The following is a 26639-nucleotide window of genomic DNA, read 5'->3' on the forward strand; positions in this document are numbered from 1 at the left end:
AGAGGCCCACGTACCGCAGAAAAAAAAAAAAAGAAGGTGTGGCTAAGCCAGGGGCTTTCAAATCTTTCTGACTGTGACCCACAGTAAGAAATTCATGTGACATATCTTATTAACACACATACAACTGATACAAATTTCATTAAACACTACTTAACCTTCCTACATGCACTAGTCTCTGACCTCTCCTCTCCCCTCCTCCCCTCCCCTTCCCTTCCCTATGCTTTCTTTCCCTTCTCCTCTCTTCCATCCCATTTAAAAAAAATGCTAATTTGCACTTTCTAAATTGATTTTTATGATGCACGAATGAATTGCAACCTGCAAGTAAAAAGTGGAAGAGACCACTAGCTGTTTATGCAAATTCATCACCCCATTTCTGGCCACACAGTGAGACTACATTTCCCTGCCTTCTGTGCATTTAGGTGTGACAATGTGTCCAAGTCCTCTCCAGTGGGCTGTGAGTGGAAGTAGTGGATACAGCTGTCAGGCCCAGCCCTTGTGGGTCCTTCATGCTCCTTTCCCCTCCTGGTGAACTGGGAGGGCAGTTCCCAGGGAGACCTCAGCAGCTGCCTTCTGAAGATGGCAGAGCATTTGTCAGCCTGGGCACCTGGACTCTTACAGGAGAAAGAAATTCACTTCTTGATCTTCAGGCTCCTAAATCTTTGCAGTTATTTGTAAGGGTAACTTATCTTATCCTCATTTATCCAATGACCAAGTAGCGGCTTGACTTTTGAGACACAATAGATCTCTGTTTCATACTCTTCTTTTGTAGCTGTGGCCATATTTCAGTTTACAGTGCTGAGCATAAATATATCTAGGGAAGAACGGCTGCCCCAACACCTCCTGAATATAAAAGTCCTGGAAGATGACCTCATCACCAAGGCTACGCTGACCAACTGAGCATGGTACATGTGAGATGGGCAGATTCATACAATTACTGCTGCCTTTTTATATGCAATGTGAAACAGCCCAAAGAGCATGAAAGCACACATTTGTAAGAAGGAGAAGACCAGAGCTTTAATGGGAAAACACACTCCAGATCTGAGCTATCATGACAAATCATCCAATTTAATGCTCACACATGCTCTTTGGGTCTCCGCAGCAGAGGGTGAGGAAAGATGGCCGTATGTGTTGGCTCTCCTTGCATGCCTGGGACAGAGAAGCCCATCGTGGCTGTGTAAAGCAACACTTACATTTCCTTCCTCCTTCTGCTTTTCCTCTTTGATGTACAGAGTTCCCACCTGTACTTATCTGCATGTTGTTGCTTGAAATTTGCTCTTTACTAAGTAAGGAAAACCAAATGATGGAATTGTAGTTCATTTTCTTTTCTCCTGCTTTTCATCTAATGGCAACCTTCATGAGCAGCAGTAATGACCAACGGTAACAGGAGCTGAAAGGGAGGAGAGAAAGCAGAGGCCTGCATCATTTCTAAACTGAGTTCTTTCACATGTCATTTAGAAATGACTAGAGATGTACATAAAGTTCTCTTGTATAAGACTTGACGTTAGGTAAATTCAATTTTCCATAATCATCTTCACCATTGAATGGAAGTATCACAGAGCTGGAAGAGGCCTTACAACTTCTAGTCCAACTCTCTCTCTTTACAGGACACTGAAGCCCAGAGATGGTAAGGGACATGTCCAAGGTCACAGAAATTAGTTTTTGCAAGAGCCCGTACTAGATTCTATATTTTCTTCATGCCTGAGTTTCTATTATTTAGGGTATGCTATATGCCCTCCCAGAACTGAGAGATTTTTTCCTTCCTTTCCTCCCATCCTCTCCTTCCTTTCCTTTTTTCCTTTTTTTTTTAATTTTAATTTTTTAAATTGAAGTATAGTTGATTTACAATGTTGTGCTAGTTCCAGATGTACAGCAAAATGATTCAAATATATACTTTTTCAGGTTCTTTTCAATTATAGGTTAGTACAAGATATTGAATATAGCTTCCTGTGCTATACAGTAGGTCTTTGTTGTTTACCTCTTTTATACATAGTAGTATGTATCAGTTAATCCAAAATTCCAAACTTATCCTTTTCCCCAGCCACTTTACCCTTTGGTAACCATAAGTTTGTTTTCTATGCCTGTGAGTCTATTTCTGTTTTGTAAATAAGTTCACTTGTATCATTTTCTTAGATTCCATATATAAGAGATATCATATGATATTTGTCTCTGATTTACTTCACTTAGTATGATAATCTCTAGGTCCAACCACATTGCTGCAAATGGCATTATTTCATTCTTTTTCATGGCTGAGTAGTATTCCATTGTATTTCTTTTCTTTTCTCTTTTTCTTCTTTTCAGATGCTGCTGACAGCTGTGTTCCCTGTGGAGTAAACTGCTTGCCTGGTTACGTCACTCTGGACACTGGGATCTTGACTGTGTGAGTCTAGCGGGGCACATCCAGGCTGGGAATCTATTTACAGTTAACGCTGGGAGGGGTATTATGCTGTACTATAAAAGATGACAAATGGGGTATGCTGGGAATGACAGAACTCTCACTGTGGAATCAGAGCACGTGTAGATTACTTTAGGGGTAACCCAAGCTGGCCATTTGCAACAATCATGAATACCATCCAGTGGTGTTGAGGGATTCATTTCCATTTCCCAACCTCCTGGTAAGATGCTCAACCAAGTGTGGCCAAGGGACCAGCTCAGCCCTGGTCACATGCAGGCATCTTTCTTACACACCCTGACCCTGTTGACCCTTTGTCATGTGGCCTCGCTGCTCTTGTCCCAGACCAGTCTGTGGGACTATTGATTGCTTGTTTCTGGCCCTTATGAGAGAATTCTCAGTCTTGCTCTGCCATTGCTCCCAGTGTATTTTCAGCCTGAGTCTCCATCGATGGTGTTTAAAGGAGGCTCACGTCCCTCACCAAGCTCAGCAAAAACACTGACTTCCTGCTGATCCCAGGTGTCACAGGCTGTCTTTTCCCAAAGCACTGGGACTTGCCCCTGAGGAGCTGGGCTTGCCCCACTGCCTCTACACTGTGACACGGTGAAGGGGCTTCCCCTGTGGCTTAATTTGGTAAAAAGAGTAACTTCCAGATTGGAGCCAAGCAGAAAATGGGCTCCTCTTTTGCTTTAAATACAGAGGCCACTCTGGTTCCCAGCCAATGGGGCTCCACCAAGCACTCTCCTTGGCTGCTAAAGTTCTCCATTTGATTAGTTACCTTTTCATACCTTCACTCTCAGTGTGGGCTGTGCTAGTGGATTCGAAGTACCTGCTACTCCCACCCCCCAGACAGTGCTGGTGACTGGATGGGGAGAGGAAATGGTCACAGATAGTCATATACTATGGCCTTGATTCTTCAGGGCCCTCAGATGAGTTGGGGAGATGAGGCTGCCTCCAGGGTTTGTGCTTTCCATTGCATACCCGTTCACAGAATGTGATTTGATCACTGAGACTGTATTTTGGGGAAACCAAAACCCCACACACAACTCTGGGGGGCAGCAAGAGTTTTAAGCTCCCCAGATGTTCTAGAAGATGACCAAGGCAGAGAACTGCTGCTCTGGAGGGCTGGTGGGCCCTGATCGGCGTAAGGAAGAAAGCTGTCCGCTGGCCAGGACACCCACATTGGAATGGTACTTAAGAGAGAAAGAAATTTTTATTCTGTGAAGTCCCCGGAAATTTGGGATTTATTTGTTATAGCAGCTTAGTTATCCCAATTAATATATCTTTTTAATGAGCTCAGGGAGAATGCCTCCTCGGCATGCCATGATTTTCTCTGCTCCAACATCTTCCAGCTGCTTTGTTCTGTCAGATTAAACTGTCCCAAAGTGGGCAGCTGGGGTGCTGGGTGCTGGTGGGATGCAGAGCGGCCCATCGGCTCTGGCATCCCCAGGTGCTCCTCCTGTGACCTTGAGAACTTTGAATCAGGAACAGCGCCCCTGCCTCCCCCGCCCCCCATAAGCTCACACAGGGAGATAATCACGGTCTTGTTTGAAAGACGGTGATTCCCTCAGGTTTTGTTCTGTGATCCTATTAGGCTTTGTAATTCTGTTTACTGATATCCAGTGCTCAGGATGACGCCTTCTACTCTGTGGGTTGGTGATATGATACCGCATTTAATTTTTCCAAGTTTTCTGATACCACTCAGTGGGGGAAATAATTGTTTGTGTGTAATTGCAGAATGTTTCCACCTAATCGTCTCAGAACTGCAGGGCATGTATTTGATTTCTTTGATTGATCTGTTTTGTGTATGTATTTTTCCAACATCTTGAATAATTTAGGGGCAATCCTGGGTTGGTGGCTCATTTGGTGTCTAGCGATTATGAGTCCTTCTGAAGCATATTTCACTCAAGTGTCTGAAGGCGGGAGGAACTGCTTTATAACAAGACTCATTTTTACATGAACTTGGGCATACTGTGTGGCCACTCAGGTTCCTGGAATCTAGTGCTTACCTTCAGCTTAAGTTGCGTTCTAAGAGGCAGGCTTGGTCCTATCTCCTGACATCGGCATTGATGCGTTAAGTTTTCTGTTGGCTCTAAGCTCCTTCCTGTGTGTTAGTTGAAAGCCATGATGAAAGGGAAAATAATGCCTGCTGGAGCTCCTGGACCAAACTAGAAACCCTAGTCATGGGGAGGAAGTAAGGTCGGCTCTGGAGTGGAAGTGGTCTGTGGTGGGGGAATAAACAACAGTACTATAGACACTCGGGAATTATTCTGAGAATGTAGAGAGCTGCCTCCACCCTCGAGGAGGCAAAAGGATTCATCTGTCCCAAACTCTGCCCTTTCCTCCCCCTCGCCTTACAGCAGGACTCCCCAGCCAAGAGGTGAGGATCTCCCCTGCTAGATCTGGAAGACTTCCCTCTCTGTCATGCTCTTCTCTTGGGAGCTTTCCAGAATTACCAGTGGGAAGGGGGACAGGGTGAAGAGCAGGACCCCTGTCTGTGCCTCACAGGGAACTTAACTGGCGCCCTTCACTGAGGTGAGGGCTCAGGTCCTCCTTGTCAGAATCCTATCCTCAAAGTGGTCTCAAGGGTCTTCCCTGGTGGCGCAGTGGTTGAGAATCTGCCTGCTAATGCAGGGGACACGGCTTCGAGCCCTGGTCTGGGAGGATCCCACATGCCGTGGAGCAACTGGGCTCATGAGCCACAACTACTGAGCCTGCGCGTCTGGAGCCTGTGCTCCTCAACAAGAGAGGCCGCGACAGTGAGAGGCCCGCGCACCGCAATGAAGAGTGGCCCCCGCTTGCCACAACTAGAGAAAGCCCTCGCACAGAAATGAAGACCCAACACAGCAAAAATAAATAAAATAAATTAATAAACTCCTACCCCCAACATCTTCTTTAAAAAGAAAAAAGTGGTCTCAAGGCTTTGGCAGGACAAAAATGCACCTCGTCAGTGACCTTCAGCCAAAGCCCACCAGGAGCACACCTGTGGTTGAACAAGTTGGGTTTGTTGCTTGTTGTAACGGGGGAGACACACACCATGGGGAACTTGGGGAGACTCAGTTAAAGGGTGTTGGAAAGAACCTACTATAGGATTTGGGCTTGTGCTTGATGATTTGAGGGAGGGGTGAAGAAATTAGGATAGGATGCGTTCCAAGAGTGGGGGTAATTCTATCATTGGGTATCTTAACCCAACCGTAGAAGGCAGGATGAGTGAATCAAGGCTGGAACTGTAATTGGTAAAGAAGAGGGGTCACTCATTAGCAGGATAGGAGGACGTGTGGTCATTTTTGCACTTTGTTTGTTTGTTTATGCGGTACGCGGGCCTCTCCCTGCCGTGGCCTCTTCCGTTGCGGAGCACAGGCTCCGGACGCGCAGGCTCAGCGGCCATGGCTCCCGGGCCCAGCCGCTCCGTGGCATGTGGGATCTTCCCGGACCCGGGCATGAACCTGCGTCCCCTGCATTGGCAGGCGGACTCTCAACCACTGCGCCACCAGGGCAGCCCCATTTTTGCACTCTGGATGATGTTCATATTTTTGTGTGGAGTGGTCTTGTTTTTCCTTGGATCCATCACAGTCATTGGTGTTCTGTGAAATCGCTCATATTCAACAAGGTCTGGCTGTACATGTCAGCGCCAGCTCCTAGCAACACCAAGGCCTGGCTGACAGAACCAGGACCGTTCCCACATGTCAGTGGCTGTTTTCTGGTACACTTTTGATCATTAAAAGATCGAAATTGTTCTGAATTGCTAATGTAATTAGCCACTTCCATGAGCCTTCTGAGGGTGCTCTCCTGTCCCTGCCCCACTGTCCTCTTTCACCTCTCACAACCCACTAGTTAGTAGCAAAGTAGGGAACCTTCTGGATCTCCTCGCTCCACTGCTAGCGTCTGTCCTGATGAGTCAGCGCCCCTGTGGTACCTGCTGCCAACGTTTGGAATACCACTGTGACTTTAGGATTGTAGATCCTCTCAACATTAAGACTGAGAAGAGGCAAGAAGCCAGAAGAAAGGGAAAAGAGAGGAGAGGAGAAGGAAGAAACAAGACGAAAATAGAGTGAAGGGTAAATAAATGAGGAGGAGGGTAGCTGGAAAAATGAAAAGACGTCTAGAAAATGAAGCAGAAATGAGGCCCCAGGAGTGAACTTAACAAAGGCCAAAAACTGGAAAGAAAGAGCTGAGGAGGGAAAGAAGGGAACAGAGAACAAGAGGAAAATTCAGGCTAAGGCACCCCGCTTAAGCATCTTACCTTATACAGTGGTTCACTTGTATTGAATATGTCTCGAAATGAATCTGCCAGCAGCTGGAGCTTGGAAAACAATCATTTTGTTAGAGACAAGTTTGGGTTGGAGTTGGATCAAATTTGACAGGGTTTAACCTGTAAAGAAAACAGGAAATGAGCTCTCCAGTCTAACGTTGACTGTGGCACCGCATCAGGGAAGCTGGTTATGATTCGCAGCTTGGCGCCTCCGCTGCTTTTCTTTCTGTTTCATCCCGTGATGCCCCTTTGAATCCAAACTGGCACAGGCCGCTGCGCAGGTATGAAAAACCTCGCTGTCCCTGAGTTAGGATGAAAACCAGCGTGCGTTTCCCTGCCAAGTCTCAGAGAGAAGGCAGTGCGAGCAGATCGTGGAGGAAGCTGCAGAGAGCCTTGATTAACCCACTGTGATGGAGCGGGTATCGCACGCGGAGGACTTTTCTCGGCTTGTGGAGAACTTCTGCAAATAGCCAGCGGGGACCCGGGAGCGGGGTGGGTTCGCGATCCCTTTCCTCTGAAGTGGTGGTTCTTTGAATTGATAGCATAACCACTGTTCCTGGGAACACAGGGCTATTTGAAGGCATCAGTGAGAGGGAAAGACAAGGTAAGCACGAAGCAGGGGAGACAGCGCGCTGGCAGGTGGAGGCTGAGTTCTAGAAGCCAGAGTGAGCCTGGGAGGTCACTTCATCCCGAGTTCTTATTACTGCTCTGTAGCCAGAGTCCTTCTGGAAGCTTCCAGTGCCAGACTGTGTGGAGTAGTAACAGGTGACTGTGAGACTTAGACCAGGGTAAAGTAGATAAGATACAGGGTGACTTTCCATGAAATCTCTCTTTAGAGATTGTTTTCCCCAGAGAAATGAGTGTCCCATTTCAGAAAACATTCAGAAAAACTCCCACCAGCTCTGGGTCTCCTTCATGTGTGTTATGTTCTGTCTCAAGGAAATAATGGTTGGAGGAGTTGTTCTTTGCGGGGGCTTCCTTTGTCTGGGCACTGGAGTTTGTAATTTGCCTAAATTTCTTTGTTTTCCATTTTTGGCTGGGTGAATATACCTGGAAAGTTGGCTTTCCTTCCGGGTCACGTAGGGGTAGGTCATTTTTACTGAAGAGAGTTCCTCTGGGTTGTAAATGTTTTATATCTGCCTCCATTGGAGATGACAGTGTATAATGTGACTTTATCCAACAATCTCAAACCTGACCATATCATTCTTCCTTCCTAAGCTATGGGGCTCTAAACAGAGCCCCATAATCTCAGGATGAAACCCAGATTCCTTGCTATGGTTGCCCCCTTAGGATCTGGCCCCTCCCTGCTTCTCCTGTCTCTTGTGTCACCCTTCCCTCCACAGGCTGCCTACATTTCCTCTTATGAAAACCCTAGGAATCTTTCCGAATAAGTTGTTCTCCTTCTTGCTTTTCTGCCAATGCACAGGCTGTTCCACGAGAAAGCCCTCGCAGGCCATGCCATCTAGCTGGGCAGAAAGGATTTGTCCCTGTTACATTAGACTCATTCAGGTTCCAAGGAAAAGAGACTTGTCCACAGTGTTTTGGGGTTTAATTTGAAGACGCTTAGGGAAATAGGGAAAACAGAAAATTGTCTTAACCACTGCCCTGCTGCACTCACAAAAACCAGGAGTGTTTGGCAACCGTATCCTATATGGTTCAGGATATAGTACGGCTTCTCTCATTACCGGCTCCCTACCTAGTGCTCCGTGTTTGTGACACTGCCTCACCTATTTCTGAGCTTTGCCTGTCTGCCGGTACTGCTCTCTACCTTGTGGGTTTGGTTGATTCATGGCTTCTGCTTACTGCTTTTTTCACAGTGAGTTTTCCCACTTTCATTGCCTCTATGTCTGTTTTCCTCTCTGTGTGTGTTTCACATTCAGATTTCCTTAAGAGAGGGACTCTAGGCAGTCCACATACAGGATGAAAAGATACCACTGAGCCTGGCTTCGGTTCTGGGGCCCCCTCCCTAGGCACTGGCTAACCAAGAGGTAGTTGCCTGCAGGTCAGGTGCTAGTCCTTGGTCCAATCAGCTGTGGCCAAGGTAGCAGAGTTCCCTGGTGGAAAACATACCAACCTAGGATAAGAAGCATCAGAGAGGGGCCATTGGTGGGTCAGCATAGCAAAGCTTCTCAGAAATGCTTGTGTGGGCTGCTTAGTACTCAGAAATAGGATAGGACGGCAAATAAGTATCATATTAGTAAAATATGCAATGAGTGTTCTTGACCAGGTCAGAAGTGGCTGAGACCATTATGGTCTGGGGTGGGCATTCCTCTGGTTACAGTCTCGAGGATAAGCTTCTCAGAATGGCATAAGGTCTTCATGGGATCAGGCCCCATCCTGTTCCAGCCTCTGGATCCTCCCTGGATGATTGTGCCATGTTTATTCAGATGTCACTCCTATGCCATCACTCTGTGTATTCAGAAGAACTCCTATGCTTCTTTAATTTTGAGATAAAGCATAATTTCTTTCCTGAAACCATACCCTACCTCAGATACTTAACATCTTCCCCCCAGCCCTCTGTACCTGCCTCTGTTACAGCACGTAGAGCACTGGGCTGTGATTCTTGGTTGACATGCCCACCTTGTTCACTGGACTGCGAGGAAAGGGGCTGACTGTGATTTATTCATTTCCGTATCCCAGTAACTAGCCCAGTGCTTGGTACTGTAATAGGGAAGAGCCTTTGTATTCTATTACAAGTTAATCACTAAAGGGATGTTGCCTATAAGCTTAAATTATACGTAATGGCACATCTCTGGGAACCCTGCTTCCCAGGTAATGACCGTAAAGCTAAAATACCTTTGTTTAGCTCACAGGAAACATCCTGACCAGGTCCACCTGTGAATGACTGCAGGCAGGAAGAAATTAACACACCCCTTGGAGGCCAATGGGAACCAGAAAGTGTTTGACTTTACTCCCTCCCTTTTTAGTATAAAAGAAGCCTGAATTCTAACTCAGGCAAGATGGTTCTTTGGGGCATGAGTCCACCATCTTCTCCATTAGCTGGCTTTCTGAATAAAGTCATTATTCCTTGCCCCAACAGCTTGTCTCTCAATTATTGGCCTGTCGTGCGGTAAGCTGTACGAGCTTAGACTCGGTGACAGTACCTAGTACTACTGCTAGGACTAGCTCCTGTTTATTATTACTCTGTTCCATGGACTGTTTCAAGTGTTTTATGTGTATTAACTAATTTAATCCTCTCAGTAGGAGCCATAATGATTCCATTCTACAATTTGGGAATTGAAGCACAGAGAGGTTGAGAAACTTGCCCAAGGTCATGTAGCTAATATTTAGTGGAGTCAGAATTCAAATCAGGCAACTTGTCCAGTCTGAGTTTTACCCACTAAATTATACTGTCTCTTGGCAATAAATCTTGTAGAGGACTTAGTAGGCATTCAGTTAGTATTGAGGATATAAAGGAACCAATGCTGGTGTTTTGAGGAGAAGAAAAGTCAGGGGGAAGGCAGTGTAGGGGAGGGAAATGAGGAACGAAGAAACACATCTACAGAGCAGCAAGTACCAGCCTTGGGAGGCAAGCTGGATGTTAGTTGGACCAGATGGTGGACAAGATAAGAGGTTGGGAGTGACATGATTAAAAGCAAGTTTTAGGAAGATTAATCTGGCTTCAGAGTACAGGATGGTTTGAAATGGGAAGAGGATAAGCACAGGGGTCCAAATAGGATGCCCTTGAAATAGTCTTGGGAGGCAGTAGATGATGAGGTGATGAGCGTGGACCTGGAATCAGGTGAATGAAGGGTTTGAGACTTAATTCTGTCACTTGCCAGCTGTGTGACTTCTCTCAGTCTCCTAGCCTCTGTTCCTTCATATATGACAAGAATTATTACTCATCTCGCAGTTTGTTGTAAGGGTTAAATGCATGTTTGCCAACGGCTTAGCACAAAACTGACCTTCTTCTTCTTCTGTCTTGGGTGGTAAGGGCTTGTGCCTCTGTGGTAGCACTGGCAAGAGAGAGGATGGGAAAATTAGACCCAGTAGAACTTGCTGATTGATGGGCTCTGGGAAGTTGGGCCCTCTGAGTTGGCGATATTATGGTTTCTTTTGTTTTAGGCAAATGGCTCCAAAATCTCAGCCATTGATGGAAGGTTTTGCAAGCAGAGCAGAAGGTTAATCAGAGATGAGTTTTTCCCTGGAGGCTTCTGGTCGCCCTGTCCTGACCTGAACCTCCTCATTTCTTTGAGATGCAGAAGCCAGTGACTTCTCAAACAATTTACTCTTTCTTTTCCTCTTCCTGCAGGGCATGTCCTATGCTCTTCTTGGTCAGTCTTCAGAGCTGGCTTATGATGATGGTCCTAGGATAACTTTCCCCCTGGACACTGCAGCTGGGCATCCTCCAAAAGAAAGAGGGTGGGGCCTGTAACTAGCAAGACACACATTGCAGTCCCCTGCTAATAAATATTTTTATATTTTGAGTGTTTCTTTGCTTGGATTACATCTTGCTGTGGGTGAAATGAAAATGTGTGAGCAGTTGCTGAATCTTCTAGTGAGTGAGTTTCCATGGCAGCCCTCAGAGGGTCGAGTCCCTCTCCAAAAGAGAGTAGCTTATTTTCAATTAACAAAGGGCAAAGAGGTCCTTACTGTAATTTTGCTTATGGAAGCTTCAGATAAATTTCCCCAGCCCTTCAGGTGCCATATGGAGCTGGGAATGTTGGTTTTTAATCAAAGGGGGAAATATTATCAAATTGACCTACTAGGCATTCATCAAACACCTACTGATAATTCCACCTGCCAGAGATGGCAAATTTCCACTCTTTCAGAGTTCTGGGTTTAGTGCTGAGGCTGGAGGTCTACTTAGCAGGAGAATTAATTGTGGCTTCTTTGGGCTACTGACCAAAAATATGGGTGCAATCAACCACCACGTTAAATATTTTGAGAATCGCAGCTCCTATAAGGAAGCAGAGATAATAATTATCCATATATGCTCTACAAAAGAGCAGCTCAGCCTGTGGAAACTTACCATAATGCAACTGAAAGAATTGAGAACAATTCTGCCCTAAAGTCCTAGAAAATGAGATTCTACTTGACCCAGAGGATGTCCACAATTTCTTCCAGTTCACTACTTTTATCTTCTGATGTGTTCAACTTGAAGCCAAATACAATCATTATTACTGTCGTTTTTGGTTCTTGTGTTTTTCCATTTTGGAAATTCATTTCTTTTTCAGATATGCTATATCACTTTGTAGAGTTTCCTATTCCATGCATATATATTCATGTTTGTCATTTATTTCTTTAAACGTGTCATCAAAGTTTTTTCCTTTCTTTTTTTTTTAAAATAAATATAGGTCTAATAATTCCACCATCTGAAATCTTTGTGGATCTTTTCCTGTGGTCTGTGATTTTTTGGATGGTTCTTGTTTATGTTCAGGTTGGCCTGTTTTTTTTGTATGCCTGCTAATCTTTGACTGCTTTCTGGTCATTTCTGTTGAAAAATTGTTTGTGTGGGTCCTCTGAAGCCTAGGTTCGATATGTTTTCTTCTGAGATGAGCTATCAATCAGAACACCTCAGAACAAGTTCAAGGTTTGAGACCCAGTGGCTCATACTCCAGGCCGTATAGAATGCGGTACAAATTTGTAAGAGGGCTGGCCCTGGCCACAAATACTCAAGAATAGATGTTTTTCTTTTTCTTTTCCTTTTCCCTCTCCCTTTTTACCACCAAAACAACCCTTTGTGAAGTTTCCAGAGGTTTGAGGGGGCAGAGGCAGGATGAGATCTGGTTGCACTTGACTTGAGATTATAGTCCTTTTGGGTCTCAGCCCAGTGTGGGAAGGGTCTCCCCAGACTCCTCACTCTCGGTGGGCTTGAGCCCAACTCTTGTCTCTCTAGGTCTGCTGCTGGCAACTGGAGTCATTTGTGTCATTGGCAAATGCCCTCAGATCATAAGCAGTTTTGTAGGTAGGTCTCATTTTTGGCTTACCTTTCTGGTTACAGAGTTTCATCCAAAAATTAGCCTGGAAGTTCCTCAAGTCTTTTCAGATAGTCGATGTTTTTCAGTTGTTTTTATTTTTTACAGTCTTATCCATCATTTTTCTTTGATTTAAGCTGGACGTTTGATCCGTGTAACATAGCTTACTTTTTCTAGATACTGGGAGGCCACCATGATCTTTTAAAATACAAGTCAAGGGGCTTCCCTGGTGGCGCAGTGGTAGAGAATCTGCCTGCCAATGCAGGGGACACGGGTTTGAGCCCTGGTCTGGGAAGATCCCACATGCCGCGGAGCAACTGGACCTGTGAGCCATAACTACTGAGCCTGCGCGTCTGGAGCCTGTGCTCTGCAACAAGAGAGGCCGCAACAGTGAGAGGCCCGCGCACCGCAATGAAGAGTGGCCCCTGCTTCAACTAGAGAAAGCCTTTGCATAGAAACAAAGACCCAACACAGCCAAAAATAAATAAATTAGTAAATAAAATACTAAAATATTAATAAATTATAATTAATAAATATTAAATTATATAAAAATAATATTAAATATTCAAATTATAATAAATTATAATAAAAATTAAAAATATAAAAAATATTTATAAATATATATATATAGGCTACATTCCCTATGTTGTACAATATATCCTTGTTGCTTATTTTATACATAATTGTTTATACCTCTTAATCCCCTACCCCTATATTGCCCCTCCCCCCTTCCCTCTCCCCACTGGTAACCACTAGTTTGTTCTCTATATCTGTGAGGCTGTTTCTTTTTTGTTATATTTACTAGTTGTAGTTTTAAGATTCCACATATAAGTGATCTCATACAGTATTTGTTTTTCTCTGTCTGACTTATTTCACTTAGCATAATGCATTCTAAGTCCATCCGTGTTGGATGTCTATCCATGTTTTACACACACATGCACACACACACGCACACACACACACACACACACACACACATCTTTATCCATTCATCTGTTGATGGACACTTAGGTCAGCTTTTTTTTTTTAAGGAGATGATCCCGATATTGCCTGCATTACTTTTTCTTATGTCCCATTAACTAGAAACTAGCTACATGGAAAGCTGGGAAATGTTGTCTTTAGCTGAGCAGTCTTATGCCCAGTTAAAACTCAGGTGTGTGTTGTGGGTGAGGGTTGTATTAAAAAAGTAAGAAGATGGATATTGGGGAAAAAAACCCAGACTATGTCATACCAGCCTAACACGTTTGGATTTCATCTCACAGGACACCGAAAGCTATTGAGAGTTTTAGGAAGAAATGATGAAGCTCAGTTCTGAATGCCTTCTAGTGCCTCCCGAGGGGTTTCTGAGATGGATGATAAACATTTCTTCTTGATTTATGATGGTAGTGAGATAAGAGCAGAGGAGGACCAACCTTACCACAGGAGGAGGCAACTGTCCAAAAACTTCCAGAAACGTCTCTTCCATGGGTGCTTGAAATTCTGCCTTTCCTGACATTCTTTTGGGAAGGGCACTGGGAGTCAACCTCCCTAAACCTCTTCCTGCAGGGAACACTGTGAGGGGAACACATATTCCCCACTCTTGATGGTTCCTTCCGTGTGAAGGGTCCTTCTTTAGAGGAACACCCTGGCCTCCCTCTGTTCCTGCGTTAGTCTTCCCCAGAGGAAGAGGAGGGTCTTACTTGATTGGTGAGCCTTTAAATAGGGATGGTGTCTCATTTGTTCTTGGTTACAAGGGAAGCCCTGCAGGGTTGGTCTCTAAGGAAGAGCCTGCCATTTTCTAGCTGCACCTGTCACTGGTGGGTGACAGTAACACCAGAGCTAAGCCATGCCCTCCAGGAGAGCTTGTTATCTGTATTGAAGGTGATATTTCCAACTTCATCTGCCAGATTCCTGTGTCTACCTCTGAATGGTTTCAGAACGCCAGTGGGTACCAGGGACACTATTTATTAGCCCCTCAAAAGCTAACAGGTGTGCACAGAGGCTGCTCCTGGTAAGTGAAGGAGCTCTGCTTATCCCCTTCTCCTGAGAAGCAGAGAGTCTGACACCACAGAGGAGACAGCAATTGACTAATGGGCAAACACTTCAGCAACTCATCAAGTCCATAGACTTTCCTGAAAAAAATTAAACCAACGCAAGAGAACAGGAAGGAAAGAAGGAAAGAAGAGGAAAGCAAGAGAAGAGAAGGGGTCAGAAAGAGGGGAGTCGACTTAGCAGAATCAGGATAGGTTTCTTGCACGAGTGAAGGGCATGGCACAGGTTTTACATTTTTCTCTAATGATTTTTTCTTGCTTCCACCCTGACAAAGCCCAGTTTTATGTTTTCCCTGTCCTGTGAGCCCAGAATTTTCCACAACATACTGGTCAGTTCCATAAACTTTTTTTTTTTAAGGGGTAATCTATGAGTGTAATTTTCCATCCTCCTTTCCAGCGCACTTGCCTCCCTTAAGGAAGCCTGGCAGGCTGTGCGGGTGTCCGGCATGTCTCTTTCATGGAGTCCAGCTGCAGGGAGTCCCTCCTCTCTGATGGCCAGTGATGACTCACTTCCCTCTGCCTGCATTGAAGAGCTTTGGAAGCCACTCCTGGGTCAGGGTCCTGCTCCATAGCCCTTCCCTCTGAATTCCAAAAGCAAGAAATTATCCACTGGCAACCCTGAATCCAACCCCAGCTGTTAGGTGGAGGGCCCACATTTCCGATTCTGCAGCAGTGGGAGACTTTCTGGGTAGTCATCCAACTCAGATGACTTGAAGGAAAGATGAGAAAAAGCTGTGAATGAGAGAGGCAGGGCTGTGCAGGCAGGGCGAGGATCCCAGAGGGCTTGCTTATTACACGGGGAACATCAGGCCTTGAGATAATGACTCCTCAAAAGTCAAGAATGATTTAGCTTTCTGTGGCCCCCGGGTAAGACTGATTAAATTTAATAGACACAAGAAGATGATTCCTAATCTTGGGTGCACAGAATAGAAATCTCTACTCTGATGAGATTTAAAACATTCCAAATAGAACTCCTGGTCTTACTACCCTCCCACCAAACTTGCTCTTTCCCCACCTTCCCTCTTACTTAGTGACACCACCATTTACCCTTTACGCAGCCTCAGTTCTCATACTTTAAGACCCTGCTTAAATGTCACCTCTTTTATAAAGACTGTCTTCTTTCATCTCTCCCCCATTAGAATGAATCATTTCCTATTCTGTGCTACTCCAACACTTTGTTCATCCTGCTATAACATGACAGTGTATTACAGTTGTATCTCATCTTATTTTATATCTCCTGAAGTGCCTAGCAGAGAACTTAGCATAGAGTATTGTACTAGTCTGCTAGGGCTGTGGTAACAGAGTACCACAAACTGGGTGCCTTAAACAGCAGAAATGTATTGTCTCACAGTTTGGGAGGCTAGTTGGGAAGTCAGAGATAAAGGTGTCCGCAGGGTTGTTTTCTTCGGAGTGCTGTGAGGGAGATCTGTTCCGGGCCTCTTGCCCAGCTTCTGGTGATTTACTGCCTACCTTGGGCCTTCTGTGGCTTTTGGAAGCATCACCAGAATTTCTACCTTCATCTTCACATGGAGTTCTCCCTGTGTGTGTACATTTCTGTGTCCAAATTTCTCCTTTTTTCTGACACCAGTCATATTGGATTAGGGCCCACCCTAATGACTTCATTTTAACTTGCTTACATTTGTAAAGACCTTATATCCAAAGAAGGTCACATTCTGGGTTACTGGGTGATAGAACTCTAACATAATCTTTTTGGGGGGAACACAATTCAACCCATAACAAGTATTCACCCAAAAATATGAGTTGATATGAACCGGAGTCCTTTTCTGGAAAAAAAAATTCCTGTGATCTATCTTCTTCTCTAGGTTGAGTTTCCTAAGGGCAAGACCTGTGTATGGTTTATTTTTCTATCCCCAGTATGTAGCTCTGGGTGTGACATGGCTGTAGTTGCTCGGCAAGTGAATGATTGATTATAAATTCTTAATCGAATGCTACTTTTCTTCAAGAGAAACCTGGTATAGCAGGAAACTCCAAAGGCTCTAAAAGGATGGAATTCCATAGAATGGTAAATGGGTTCATGCATATTGGCCTGACATCCAGCGTAGCATTTTTCAGTGTAGCAACAATAAGTAAGTTATATTTTGTGTTCTATGAGACATCTAGGTGTCAGGTGTTGGGTCCGGGTGAAGATAATAATAGCTAACCTTTATTCTCTCATTGAACCCTCACAATAGTCCTCTGAGATAGTACAGGTATTGGTCCCATTTTGTGCATAAAGAAGTAAGATAGATGCAAGGCAGATAGGTGTCAGGTAGTCCAGTGTCACCAGCAGGTGTATGATGGAGCCAGGATCTGGCCCCAGTTCTGAGAGCAAAGCCAGTGTTCTTAGCTACCATGATTCTCTGCCTCTCTGCTTGGATTTTGAGCTGTTTTGGGGGACATAGGCTCATAAGTTGGAATGGATTCAAAGGTCATCTCAACCAACAGCCCCCTCAGTGCAGGAGCCCATGCTCTCACCTCCAGGACCCACGGTGTGTTTGTAGCATTTCCAGGCTTACATTTTTGTTTTCTGTAAAACAAAGAAGTTGGGCTCTATAGTCCCCACTAACTCAACAACTCTGTGATTCGGACATCCTCAGGGAAGGCTTTACCCCGAAGAGGAGTGGTTGCGAGTCCTCACTGATAGAAAAATCTGTAAGGAATCACTGTCTGTCCCCCCTGCAGCTTCTATCCTTTTCTCCTTGTTTGGCCCCTCTGGATAATCTGGTCCTTCTTCCTCACATGACATCTCTTTAAAGGCAACAGCCTTTCTCCTTTGGACATCATCTTTAAGGACTTTCCTCCATTGGTTCTCCTCCTCTGGGGGAGCACCATGTTGTCAGAGAAATCCATTGTAAAATGCAAGACCTGAAGGCCTGATAACATTGGGGAGCTCTCTGGCTGCCACATATAAAACTCTAAGAACAAAACTCTTTCTCCAAAGCAGTTGACTCCATTCTTTCTCCTTTTTGGAGCACCTCGGAAGAAACTGAGGCCTGCCAGTTGCACTGGAGCTGTGGCAAAAGGGTGAGTGACCACAGGCTGGCTGGGCACCCCTCAGGGGCTTTCTGGAACTTAGCCTTCCAGAACTCTTCAACCCCACCTAATTCCTGTCTCTTTCATTTCTTGCGCCCACTCAGGCCTGCTGTTAGGTCCACCTTTACCTCGTCAGTAATCTAGTCAAGTCCCAATTTCAAGTTCCATTTCAAAAAAATGTTTATTTTATATTGGACTATGGTTGATTTACAATGTTGTGTTAGTTTCAGCTGTACAGCAAAGTGATTCAGTTATACATGTATATATAGCTATTCTTTTTCAAATTCTTTTCGCATTTAGGTTATTACAGAATATTGAGTAGAGTTCCCTGGGCTATACAGTAGGTCCTTGTTGCTTATCTATTTTACATATAGTAGTGTGTATGTGTCAATCCCAAACTCCCAATTTATCCCCCCCAACATTTCCCCTTTGGTAACCATAAGTTTGTTTTCTGAGTCTGTGAGTCTGTTTCTGTTTTGTTAATAAGTTCATTTGTATCTTTTATGTTTGTTTGTTTCCATATATAAGTGATGTTATATGATATTTGTCTTTGTCTGACTTACTTCACTTAGTATGATAATCTTCAGGTCCATCCATGTTGCTGCAAATGGCATTATTTCATTCTTTTTAATGACTGAGTAATATTCCATTGTATAGATGTACCACATCTTCTTCATCCATTCATCTCTTGATGGGCATTTAGGTTGCTTCCATGTCTTGGCTATTGTAAACAGTGCTGCAATGTCAAGTCCCATTTCTTTAGACTATCTCCTGTGGGGCATTCTACTGGCCCCGTCTCTTGGCCAGGCCCTGACATGCAGGGGCCTAGACTTCCACTGTGACTCTGTCCTTTCCTACTCCCACCTGCCCCATTCCTGTTGCCAGAGTAGCTGTCCTGCAACACAGCCTCATCCTGCAGCTCCATCCATTACCACATTCTCTCTCTGCCTCTCGGTCTGTGGTCAGGGCCCTCTATCTAACTGACCTGCCCTCCTGCTAGACTCCACACGTGCAGTCTCACCCCAGTCCTTCTCATGGTGAGAATGAGGCCTCTTAGTTTACATGCAGAGAATGGAGTACATACTGCTTACCCCAAAAACATCGCTTTATAAATTGTGAAGTCCTTTCTGTGAAGAGCAAACACCCGTCTGTTTTCTGACAGTGAAGAAAGGACTTATTTATCTTGTTCATTAAGAGTTCGGAGATGTTTGAGTTTGTAATGAAAGAAAACAACTCCCCCAATATTAATTCCAGTCCCAAAGAAGTTCATCCAATTTTACCAACTCCGAGGAGGATATTAAACATCCTAACATTGTTCAGGTGCCAATTCCAGATGGTGAGAACAAAAGATTATTAAAAGGAAAACAAAAAACCTGATCATTAAATGGCCAGGGGATGACATCATGGCTTTGGGCTTTCATGTGAGTTCTATACAGGAGGATAAGGAGCCATCCCAGCTGTGTAGCTGGGTGAGGAATGACACCAGGAGTGACACCAAAAGTTCCCACTTATCTGCAAGTCAGTTCCATGAGAAGGATGTTAGATTCACTTCTCTTTCCAACAGCAGATGTATTTTTAAAATGACTCTGGGACCAGTTCCTTATTTCCTCACTGAGAGTCTATTCTTACAATGACATCCCAGGACTCCCTGGAGCATCAGAGATCAGGATGCTGAAAAGCAGACTCCCTGCGTTACTTCCTGCAATTGCAAGCCATTCCCAATCCTCAGGCTCAGGGGCCCTTTCCCTGGGCCCAGCGCAGAGGAGAGTGAGGGCTTACGGTTGGAGACCGTGGGGCGACTCAGCCCGCAGAATTATGGATCTGAGGAAAGTGAGATCGTCGGTTTGTTCTCAGCACGTCAGTCAGCACCATCTCCTCCATTTTCCTTCCACGTGTGACACACATTCCCATGTCTTTCCAAAACTTTGGCAAGCTCTTGGGGTAAGGGGGAAGCTCGTGCAGATGGATACCATTCAGAAGCTAATACAGGAGGCACATGTTATCTAATCTGTATGGTATTTGGGGCTTGAACAAAGTGTAATTGTTTAGACTTTTAATTGCCAAAACAAATTGTTGAATGCAGATGATGAGTAAATGGGATCTTAGTATACTGCAAGGGCTATTACAGGGTGTGATTTTAGTGGACTATTTGTAATTCATTGATTTATTTGATAAACTTTTATTCAGACATAGGTGCTAGGTGTGTACTTTAGTACTGGAAATAGGGGGAATTCAGTAATTATTGAGTTGCATACACACACACACACGCACACACTCAGCATTCACATCACAAAATCTCCTTTTGACACCTGGGGACTGTTGACCTGAAGCACCAGCTGCAGTTGCTTGTTTTTGCTTCAGCTACCATATTTCCTTATTTACTTTCTTCCCCTGATTTAATCTGATGTCGCCACTGTGTAAGAAGAGGTGTTGGGAGAGAGGTGGAAAGAGATATGTGTAATTGGTGTAAGACATTTGTGTGCACATCTGAGCCGTTGATTTAATGAGATGATATCCAGGTCTGCAAACTGAATGAGAGGGAAGGAAGAAGGGATTTACAAGCTGGCTGGACAATTAAAGATTTGTTTAACTGTCACTAGGATTCCATTTCATTGTTTTTGTTTTTATAATTAAAATTATTTCACCACTGGGTTAAAACCTTATATCTTAAGTGTTACCTAAAAGCATATTTTTGTGATTGAGTTGTTCTGGAAAGCCTTTGAAACACAAGGTTTACCAAGAAAATAATAAAATACAGGCATAATAAATACAGAGGAGTAAACTCAAGGTGGTTGTTTAACATGGAAAGATTATTGAAGTGTGCAGTGAAATATGGGTTAATCTAGTGGACATGGTTTATGGGGAGACATTTTAAAACGCAGGGTATTTTAAAATAAATAAAACCCAGCTTTGATCAGTGTGTATACTTTTGGAAACAGAATACATAATCTTGGAAAAATATTGGTGTCCCCTTTGAGGTACTATGGTTTAGCACAGATTTTTCATTTGAAATTAGTGTTTACTCTCAGCCAGCGAAAACTCCCAGATGTTTTTTCCATTAAGCCGTGTATTTAACTAGAAGCCATAATTACAGAGCACTTTGCAATGTGTGGTGTGCTATTGCCCATATCTGAAGCCTATACTAATATTAATAACTACCACTCATTAAGGGTTTGTCTTGTGCCCGGCCCTGTGTTAAGCACTGCGCAAACATTTAATCCTGAAGAAAACCTGTGGGTATTATAATGTCCATTTTTCAAATTAGGAGTTTGCTACTCAGTGAAGTTAACAAGTCCCCTGCCCAAGGTTCTGGAGAGTCAGAGCTGGGATCCTGGGCGGGTCTGTCTGACTCCAGAACCTGTGGAGCTCTGCACCTACGCGGGTCCTGAGCGGGGGCGGGGCGTTTACATGGGGCTCCCTCTGCCTTGCCTTCCGTGTCACCAGGGTGTGGTGTGGTTGGGAAGAACACGTTATCCCTCCTCCGTGCCAGCAACCAGCGCCTCAGTTTCATGCTCTGTAAAATGGGAATCATAATTTTTAAAAAATTATTTGTTTATCATTTATTTTTTATTGAAGTATAGTGGTGTTAATTTCTGCTGTACAGCAAAGTGATTCAGTATACGTGTGTGTGTGTGTGTGTGTGTGTATATTCTTTTTCATATTCTTTTCCACTTTGGTTTATCACAGGATATTGAATACAGTTCCCTGTGCTATACAGTAGGACCTTGTTGTCTATCCATTCTACATATAATAGCTTGCATCTGTTAATCCCATACTCCCACTCCATCCCTCCCCCACTGCCTTCCCCCTTGGCAACCACAAGCCTGTTCTCAATGTGTGTGAGTCCATTTCTGTTTCGGAGATAAGTTGTGAGTCACAGGGTTGTTGTGAGTCTGAAGTGAGACAATGCATAAGAAAAATTTTGTAAACTGTACTGAGTCATATACGTGTAATATCGGTTATGCTAATTTTACTATGGCAATAATATTAATCAGTCAATCCTAACAAATTCTGTGGATGTAGTTATTATTCCTGTTTCCCGAGGAGGCAGAGTGTTTGGCTGGCTTTTTAAAGTTTAAAAAACAGGAATGTGTTTAGGAATAAAATCCTTTGCCAGCCCTCCTTCTCTACTCCCTGCAGCTCAGATCAGGGGTCCATGCCTCCCTGGAGGTGGAGAATTTCATTTACCTGAAAAACTTCTTGGCCTCTGGAAAGCATTCCTTCCTTTGCCATAACTATTTAAATGCTTTATTGTCATTTGAAGAACTTTCTTTGTGTGTCCACCGCTGAACCCCACCCATTCCAACCCCCTTTTTCCCCTAATAGCCCCAGGGTTTTTAAAGAGGGACTATGGGATTTTTTTCTTTCCTATCCTGAAAGGTCAAGTGACTCACGGCAGCTGGAAGAGAGCCATTTAGGATACCAGACTGCCATGCTGCTAGATAAGTGGTAGGTGGCACGTCCAGAGATGTCTCTTATCCTGGGCGGACCTAAGAAGAACCTTCATTCAGAGTCTGAGTGAGTTGCTAAGGTTCCCATGGCTCAGAAGTGAGAGATAAGGTATGAAGTACCTTTTCCTGGGACCTACACACTAAATGAAAGAACCATCTGGAGAAGCTTCTGGAAAACCATATGTATTCTGTAAATATTTGCTAGGGCCAATCACATGGAAAGCACCATGTTAGGGATGCAAAGATGAGTAAGACACAGGGCTTGTTTGCAAGATGCTTTTGCATTGTTGGGAGGAAAAGGCTGGAATACAAGTAAGTATAAAATAAAGTAGAATATATAACTCATGTCATAATAAAGATACAACATATGGGATTAAGAAGAGGCCCAGAGAACATCACACTGGGGGAAATGAAAAAGACTCTATGACAAAATTGGGACACTGGGAACAGAGAGTGGTCCAGCTTGGCCAGAGTGCTGGGTTACTGCAGGGAAGCAATGAGAAACATGATGGAAAGGTGAGAATTACTGTGACATTACTGTCAGTCTTCAATATTAGACCCTTGATGGAAACTGACAGAGGAGCTGGTCCCTGAAATCATTTCATTTTCCACAACCTTTTTAGGTCCTTGTGTAGAATGATATTAAACCCACATCTTTTGAGGGGCTCCTTAATTGGATTCCTTGTACAAAAAGAGCATGACCAAAGGTAATCTCTCTTGCTATTTTTTCCTCCCTTTGTTCTATCTACCCTCTTCCAGGGCTCAGCATCAGAGCTGTGGGTGTGTGATAATTGGCTGCAACCACTGAAGGCAGCGGGGCCCCCGGCTCAGTCCATCTGAAATCTTCTAATCTTGGTTGCACATCCTGTAGTGATTAGGATGGATCAGGGCTCACTTCAAAACACAGGGAGGAGGTTCCTTAGATTACCGGTTCTCAACCCTGGCTGCACGTTAGAATCACCCGGGGACGTTTAAAAATTCCTCTCCTTTGACTCCACACCTCAGGATAACTGGATGAGAATCTCTGGGGCTCGGCCCGGATGTAGATATTTAAAAATTTCCTCTCGCGATTCCAATGTACAGTGAGAGTTAGGAATCACTGCTTTAGGTAATTTCTGCCAGGAAACACAAAAACTCAGCAGTCAAGGGGCCTAACATTTCCCTTTTTGACATCTTTTCCTGAACTCAGGGTAGAATAAAGAAGTGTCATCTCTCAGTCTAAGTCCCCATCCAATGTCGTCTAGAAGTAGCAGCCAGCAGCCTTACTGCAGGGAGTGACAGAGAAAGCGTGTTTGCCCCACGTGGGGACCCAGGCAGGCTAATGTCAGGATTGTGACTTTTGACAAAGTGACTGCTGCCTTTCTTCCTAAACATGGCACACAATGACTTTGGAATCTGCAATGTAACCAGTGCTTCTGAAACCCAGCAGGACCCTGTAGGGCTCCTGGGTATGGAGCCTCTCTGTGTCCCCCATTCTTTGATGGGAGGGAACAGACTGCAGTCTCCATGACCCTCCCTGAATCCCAAAGGGCAGATTTAAACTGTTGCTAAGCAGGGAAAGGAGGGAATGCAGAGACAAGGGAGAAGCAGCCCAAAAAAACAAAAACAAAAGAAAAACAATGGTGCAGCCTTGGGGCAGGGTCCTGGTTCCACCTCAAGGGACACACAGAACAACATCTTTGAGCTCTTTACAGAGCCAAAACCCCCAACAAATGGAGTTAGCATTCTTTATTCCAGAGAAGACCACCTGAGGCCAGATTAAAGGAACCAGAGAAGCTCATCAAGAGATCACCTGAGACCAGATTAAAGGAGGGCAGGCCCTGCGCACACCCTAAACTCAGCAAACCCACCCTTGAACAATTGCTATAAAACTCCTCACGAAATCCTCCCTAGTGGGGACACACAGGTTTTGAGGGCATGGAGCCTGCTGTGTCCCCTGCTTTGCCTGGCAAAGCAATAAAGCTATTCTTTTCTACTTTACCCAAAACTCTGTCTCCGAGGATTGATTCGGCACCGGTGCACAGAGGCCGAGTTTTGGCATCACTTCCTTCTCCTGGCACATCGTGTTGATCAGGCAGTTGGGGGCACTGCGCCAGCTCCTTCAAATGTATTTCTCTGCCCAACAAGAGGTTTTCACTTAACACTTCTCATCACGTTGGTCTCCTCACTCTGAGAGTGTCCTTCCTGTTCAAGCCCCCCAAAATAAGAAGTCTTGCTTCCAAGAACTTGATGTTTTTGCCTTGAATTATCTGGATAATTCTTTCATGCGCTCCGTTCTGTATACAGTTTTCCTTGGATCGAGAAATCCAGATCCCCAAATACGAAACATCATATTTGATGCACATGCTGCTCCCCAGGTTGTAAAATGAAGGGAGTACTTCCACAAACACTGGTTCAGGGGAAGAATCCGGTTCAAAGTCACAGATCGTTTTGGCTTCACTGTTATTGTGTGGAACATTATGTTGATGTATTGGTAGCCTTCAAGTACATTATCAGGCAAGCTACCCCAGACTAAAGACTACACTTCCCAGACTCCTTTGCAGCCAGGTGTAGCCAGATCACTAAATTCTGGCCAATGAGATATAAGCAAAAGTGACATGTGACATTTCCAGGTCATAAACCTCAGAAGGAAGGAGTGTCCCCTCTCCTTCCCTATCTCCCTGCTGGCTGGAATGAAGACTTCAAGAAGTTCCCGGAGTTATGTGGTTGGGAGCAATTTTCATATGAGAGAGAAATATATTTCTATCCTGTTTAAACCAGTGTGATTCTGGGTCTCTGTCACACGTAACTGAATTTATATCCTAACTGATAACAGAGTCCTCAGGATCTTAAGTACCATTACAAAATCTTTCATAGGTACTTGGCTCCAGGGGAGGGAAGGGGATTTGCGAAGAGAACCTGACTTGCAGCATAATGATGTCATTGCCAACATTTTTGTTAAAAGTAGTCTGATTTGAGTATACCGCAGAGCCAAGGAGAAACGGAACACAAGAAAACCACACAGTACAGAGAGGTCCCTGGAACATGGGTGCACTGGGTTAGCTACCCTTGGTCATGCTGGAAGCCTCGTCTAAGTGGGAGAGAGAAACATGTCAGAAACAAACTATTTCACTGAGAGGAACAAAGTGATAGCCACACTGTATACAATGTGGGATTCTGAAAAGGAGCCACCTCCATGCTTCATGCAGAGATCATCGGGAAAATTTTGTTTAAAGTAAGACATTAGTTATGTCTGTATGTTCAAAGTGTCTCCCAGAAAAGTTAGATTTCTGAATTACGTGCATCAGTTGCTTTGCTAAAGTCATAAATTCCAAAGAAAGAGAGAAATGTGAAAGGTGTTAAAGTCCAGGGAGCCCTTATAGCCAGGGCAGTGAATCCCAGACCATTTGTTTCTGTACGAGCTCCCTAAGCAACGATCCTTCTGGTACCTACCAAGGAGAGTGGCTCAACTCTATACTTCCTAAGGTTCACTTCATTTTTCCTCAGCCGAGAGAAGGCCATCTAGCACCTGGCATGTTTAGGAAAGAAATAATGAGCTGTCTGGGAGGGCAGATTAGAAGCAATCAACTGAGTAGTCCGGAAACTCAGCCATGTTTTTGTCAAGTAGGCAAGATTTGCAGCCTTCAGTTCTTCTTAGGAACTTGTGTATTAGCCTCAGGGTAAGGCATCCAGTCAAGTCGCTGGGGTCATCTAATCCTCCCACACTGGCTCTGGTTTTCTAGGCACATAAGAACTGAAGACATTGGATATATTCTCACATTTCCCCCTCCTGAGCCACTTTTCTTACCTTGATTCCAGTGCAAGCTCAGATATTTCACGAGCACAAGGCTTAACAAAACCTATGATATTGAGTTACATGAAATGTGTTTAATTCCACCCAGAACTGTACTTGGTGGTACAGTGTGAAGTTTTAAAATAATATTTTAGCACAAAAATGTAAATGTTCTTGTAAATGTCATGCCTTTTCCCAAGTGCTTGAGTTGATTCATTGTTAAATGAAAAGCCTTTATTATATTTCTGTTCCTTGTTAACAGCTGCAGTGCCAGGGATATTCAGTCTCAAAGCTTTCAGAGGGCTGATTTGATGAAGATGGCTCACAGGTATTGGGGGAATAACATGTCCCACAAGGAGAAGGGGTGATGGGCTGGCTGATATATTTGGTGCTATAACTGATCTTCAGGGAAGGTTGTGGAACGTTTTAGGGAAAAAATTGCTGACCTCAAAGTGTCCTGTTCTTACGGGTCACTGAGTGTCTCTCAGATCTGCCAGGACTCCCAAGGCACCCTCGTAGGCTCCTGACACCAGCCTCTCCCCCCAGCTGCCAGCCTTCATCCAGGATGTATTGTTATGGTTCTTTCCTCTGTACTTTCTAAGGGAAGAGTGGGCTGTAGGCTCTGAGAGAGAAAACGGGGATCATTTGGCTGTGAAGGCGAGGAGGGCAAGGTCTAGGGGCTAAAGGAAGAATGAATCAAGTGAAAAGGCAATTTAACATATGGGCCCACAATTGGCTGGAAGGTGAGAGAGATTTGTAGCTCAGCAGCCAGGCGGAGTCTGACGCAACTGTGG

At 44.5% G+C, this 26639-nt stretch overlaps 1 long non-coding RNA gene across 1 annotated transcript in view; it reads left to right on the forward strand.

Annotated features, from left to right (window-relative positions):
* The first annotated feature begins 2298 nt into the window (after window positions 1-2298).
* LOC309835608 overlaps window positions 2299-26639 on the forward strand; it is a 224387-nt gene continuing 200046 nt past the window's right edge. Inside the window, exon 1 of the long non-coding RNA XR_014298033.1 lies at window positions 2299-2377. This is a non-coding gene — a long non-coding RNA (uncharacterized lncRNA). The remainder of the gene's footprint in view (window positions 2378-26639) is intronic.

This window comes from Grampus griseus, assembly GCF_964374135.1.
Source record: "Grampus griseus genome assembly, chromosome: 17".
Lineage (NCBI taxonomy): Eukaryota > Metazoa > Chordata > Mammalia > Artiodactyla > Delphinidae > Grampus > Grampus griseus.